The sequence below is a fragment of the Triticum aestivum genome, chromosome 1D (genome assembly GCF_018294505.1).
Source record: "Triticum aestivum cultivar Chinese Spring chromosome 1D, IWGSC CS RefSeq v2.1, whole genome shotgun sequence".
NCBI lineage: Eukaryota > Viridiplantae > Streptophyta > Magnoliopsida > Poales > Poaceae > Triticum > Triticum aestivum.
In genome coordinates this window covers 464,324,443-464,329,992 of record NC_057796.1, presented here as the reverse complement: position 1 = coordinate 464,329,992, position 5,550 = coordinate 464,324,443, and the positions used below count along the sequence as shown (strand labels likewise).

The 5,550-nt window shown below is 36.6% G+C and overlaps 1 non-coding gene across 1 annotated transcript; it reads left to right on the top strand.

Annotated features, from left to right (window-relative positions):
• The first annotated feature begins 5,148 nt into the window (after positions 1-5,148).
• On the top strand, positions 5,149-5,235 carry TRNAS-GGA (transfer RNA serine (anticodon GGA)). Its single transcript has one exon. It is a non-coding gene; the product is annotated as a tRNA-Ser (tRNA).
• Positions 5,236-5,550: the final 315 nt, after the last annotated feature.

Below are 5,550 nucleotides of genomic sequence, written 5' to 3'. Positions count from 1 at the left end.
TTTTAAGAAGTGTGAAACATTTTAAAAATGTATGATTTTTTAAATTACATAATTTTTAAAACACAAGAACATTGTCTTGAAATATTTCTTTCTTTAAAATATATATGAACGTTTTCTAAAACATGTGAACACCTTTTCAAATTACATTGGTAAACACGTTCAAGATGCATGAGCATTCTTTTTAAATATACTAACACTTTTTAAAAACTAGATTATACCCCGCGCATTGATGTGGGATTTCCTGCCTTTCATGAGCAAATCGGATGAAACGCATATGCCGGATGAATGAACAGGAAATATGGCTTAAAATGTTGAGCAAATACATTCATATTCAAAATTTGATGTTGGGGAACCAATAGAATATTGATATTTACATTAATGTCGAAACTGCACAAATTTTATATATATATCTACGTGCAGATTCCTCTCCTCGGCAATTTGGTTTGCCTCTAACAATATTAAATTGATTCTAGTTCACTTTGGCAGGCCTATAGTGACTTCAAGTGAGGCATATGTTCACCTGCACACGAATGTTCAAATTTCTGGTGGAAAGTATTAACCACTGGAAACAAAATATGGACATAAGAATTAACTATGACCATAAGATCGTGATGGTAAAGCATCCAAAGGCGTTGTGTCATCAAGTGAGACCATGTGCAGCCAGCTGAGATATATGTTCAAACATCCAAAGGCATCATGAATAACATACATCCATATAGCTCTTAACATTGGTAAGGAAGATATAATGAACACAAACAGAACTAAAAGAGGTCAAATATTTATCATGGCATGATAACTATTTCTGTAAGGCTTGTATGGCGTACCTTGTCTAGAGAATTTCCTACTCAGAGGCCTCTATATTTTCCATTACTATCAAAATAATAAATAGAAGTTGGGTTGTCCTTGCCATTCTTGATTCTTGATAGAAATTGAAATGGAAATTAAATTAAATTTAGGAAAAATAACTGGAAACGGTTGGAGAATAGATTCTTCATATTTACTCTGAATATTTTGGTTCATAACCACACCATTAAGATTGACTATGGGCAGAAGCTGCAAGATCTCCTGATAAAGTGAGGGATGATGGTGAGATAACATTTACTTGGACAACTCGAAGGAAAATTGTAAACATAAACTATGTACAATATAACTTATAGCGAGGGAACAATTTGTAGTGCTCGGTGATTGCTCGACAATTTAATGTAATCACTTCTCTAGTTTTGATGCTGTGCATGAAAAAATAAATTATGGAACTCAAGCCCTCGATGTACAATAATCATCTATGTTTCATTGTTCGATGTACAAAATCAGATAGTGCAATTTAACAACAGCCGGGAAGAACAATCAACAAAAATGGATTGTTGGGATGGAAAATAATACAAACATTCATTCATCTATGGACATAGTTGCAGAAGGCATGGCAAAAAATATATACAATTCATGTGGACATAAACGAGATAAATTTTGCATTGCCTTATCACATGGCTTCTTTTAATCCAAATTACTTCTTTGATGCTATTAACTTGGAGAACTTAGTGAAGCTAGCTAGGTTTTATCTAGACGATTTTGATTCAAACAAAAAAATGAATGATCTTAAACTGATAATGTGCCTCTAGATGAAAGGTGCAAATTTGGATAGGATTGCTAATCCTGCTCAATTAATGGTGCAGACAATTAACCATATTACTTTCCTTTGGTTTATTAACTTCAGAAACTACTATGGACGGTTGCAACAACATTAATGGAGAGATGTTTTTCATCTGGAGAGATTTTTTTCAGCTAAGAATGTTGTTAAGAATAAATTTCGTGTAATAAAAGTGGCGATCAATTCATGAGTGGTTCACTAATTTTCTTTGTGGAGAAATATATACTTCTTACCAATAGTAAGTATGATGTGTTTCAATTCCTTAAAAGATGATAAATTAAAATAGAACACTCTGAAAGTGAGTGATTTTGCATGCTTCTTTATTTGAGGGCACTTAAAAAAATCGAACTCACTTATCATCTTTTCATTGTTTTCAGGGTGATGAGAAGTTGCACCTAAAGGTAATGAAATTATTATGGTGTCACTGTAGAAGGGAATAGACAGGGAATTCGTGGAATTGTTTTAATCAATTAGGCTAAGACCATGTTAGAAGTGCATACTCTAACCAATGTAACCAAAATACCGATCTTATGAAAGAGACTAGGCAATACATTTATACGTCAACACTCCCCTCACGTGTGGCTCCCTCGGACCTAAACGTGGACCGAAAGTGGGCTACAATTTAATTACGACAGCCGGGTCTTGAACTCAAGACCTCTTGGCTCTGATACCATGTAGAAGGGAATAGAGAGGGAATTGGTGGAATTGTTTTGACCGGTTAGGTTGATACCATTTTAAAAGTGCATGCTCTAGCCAATGCAACCAAAAGACCGATCTTATAGAAGAGACTAGGCAATACATTTATACGTCAACAGTCACTCTATCTACAATACGTAAAGTGATTACAATTACATCCAAAGGTATGCCATGCCCTCTTCAATTTTAAATGTAACAACTATACATCATAAATAACATCATATTTTCTGGTCATTATTCTATCTCTTAGTGCTAAAGTCTTGTTTTAAGATGGTACGTAAATGAACTTTACACTTAATTAATTCGTACAAATCTTCACAATGAGCCAAGAAATAAACCCATTTGCGAAATCAAACACGAAGGAAATGGCTGTACTGATGCGGAGCCCGTCACATCGGAGGAGCTGGAGGATAACAGGATGGGGCACAACTAGACCAGGTGTGGCTGATGGAGGAGATCGGATCGGGACGCAGAGGCGGCTGGAGGAGGTTGGGACTAAGGGGATGGCTCAATCATGGCTCCCGAACGGAAGTAGCGGACGACGTGTGCACATCACTACCGTTGATACGGAAAAAGGGAGGGCGACTTGCTTCCATCTCTCATTATATCTCTCTGAATGATGAAGAAAGAAGAAGCGAGAGGGTCTTTCCTCCTCAATATATGTCCTCTTCCTCCTCCTGCCGGAGCCGCCGCCGCTCCACCCCGCCACCGGTCCTCCCCGCCTCTGATGGCCTTTGGGCTGTGAAGGTGCGGAGGATCTCCAAGTTCTTAAGGTGAGGGGACATGGAGGACAACATTAGAATTGGAACATTGACATTCTGAAGATGTTGATATCAATATATATACCTCTAAACAACATGAGTGCAAGGTAAGGCTCTCAACATTTCGTATGATGGATGGAAGCCTCGTGCGACCATTAAAGAGTATAATGCCTAACATATCTACATTATTAAGTTGGTAAGAATTTCTCACCGAGGTTTCCATTAGGATCCCGTCATCAGAGTAAAGGGTGCAGAGATTTGAGCCATTGATCTCTACTGAATGCAGCCCTAAGCAACTTATCAATCTAAGGTATTTGAGTTGCTGCAATGTGGAGCTATTCACAAGTAAGTTACCCCTTACAAAAGGAGATGTCCAACTTCTCAAGGATAGAAGAATTTGAGAGCAAGATCAATAATCCTTCCTTTGTAACATGGACAAGACACAAATGTGAACATGTCAATCTTCTGAAGAGGCCAAGTGACGACTTGGGGTGAAAAGCGTAGCGAGAGAGATGGGGTGACTAGATTGACCTTGCAGTTGTCTCATCAGATAAGACGACACATGGGAAGATTTATACTTCCTTCATGCGTAAAGGCATTGACAAGTCAAGTTCTTTGATCCCAGACTTGATGGTGATTTGCAGCCATGTATGATCTTTTATCACAAACTTTATTCATATCTATGCACACATGTCCATGTTCGTAAGTTGCCGTAAGCAGTTCTGCATATAATTTGGTCTCAGAAGTTAGAACACATGGTTATCTAGTAACAACTTAATTCTGATTAATCCCTTGCATTCAGCAACATTGCAGCCTAATAGCCTACACTTGTTTGTCTCTCGAGTGGTGCAATTGTTCCCCTCCCCCCTCCTCCCCCACCCCATCTTCCAAGTTTAAACCGTTGAGCTCATTGAAGCTGGCTCATCACTCCTTTAACGCCATATATCATGTTTTTACGGAGAGTAGAATTACATTTCTTTCTATCGAAAAAGGGAAACACGCCCTTTGACTAATGTATCACCAAGGGTGAAATACCAGATATCAGCTCCATATTGGTTTGGCTTCCGCATATCAAATGCCACATATCGGGTGATATATCAGCCGATATGTAGTTATATAGGAGAAAAACATATCTAATTTATTTTTCATGATTCTTGTTCAAAAGATACCTTTCAGTTAAAAAATATATCATTAATGTTTTTGCATAACAAATTTAGATTCCTTCTTTATAAACTTGTTAATTAAGAAATTATTATGAAAGATTCACAAAATCCTCAATCTAAGATTTCAAATATTATCATAATCATATGTTTCTACAAAAACATTATACATGACTTTGATAATAAGATGAAGCTGTAAATGCATAATATTATTTTCACCATTTTTTATGAGAAAGAAATGTTGCCATATACGTATCAGTCTACATCTATGGACATATTGGGTCACATATTGACCACATTGGTCAATACTTCGTTCTTTATCGAATGATATGTGTGAAAATTATATTTACAAAATGATATGTTATATCTATATCACTAGACCCCTTAAACTAATATATTGGCCGATGTATGAGTAGTATCGGCCTAGCTTTAGAAGCTTGTATCACACATGTATTCACACCATCTCTTGATGTGTTTTTCACGCAGCTAAGAAGAGAAGGGTGAAAATTGTAAATTGTTATCGATTTTTTTGACCCGTCGACTGATGCACATTGATTTCTTTTTTGCGGGGGATGTAGATTTTCTTGTTTTTATTGCGGGATTAAAGCTGGTATTACTCAATCACAAAGTTCTTACAATCATCAAGCACCACTTATAAGAAGAATTCTTCCATTTTCTTTTTCTTTAGTTGCGGGAAAACCCAAATTAAACTTTTATTTTATAGTGAGCGCAATTTCTAGTAAAAAATCCTGTATCCTTCCACTTAGATCAAAAGGAATTTTTTCAATAGAACTATGGAACCCCCAAGTGGTTGTGGTTGTACCTGTACTGCAGGAATAAGAAAACTCGCTACTCACTTAGTTTATTTTCCATAATAAGTTATGTAGGAGAGATGGCCGAGCGGTTCAAGGCGTAGCATTGGAACTGCTATGTAGACTTTTGTTTACCGAGGGTTTGAATCCCTCTCTTTCCGTTTTTCTTACTTCATCAACGTTAAGGATCACAATGTATCAAATCAAAAAACAAATTTTTCCGGACTTTCGGGGGACCCGAGGCAATCCAAGTAATAGTTCTACCTTCTACTGTAGCGAAGCTAGCAAGGCAATCGCTCGCCTTATTTTGATTTTCTTCTTAGATATTTTTTGTTATAAATTGTTCCCTAATGAAGAAAAACATGGAATTTGTTCTCAGCCTGCAAAACTGTAACTTTTTTTTAGGAACTTCCTAAGCTTTCCTGATCAAAGAAAATGTTCATCTAAATACAAACTTAGTCATGAGAAGTATTTTT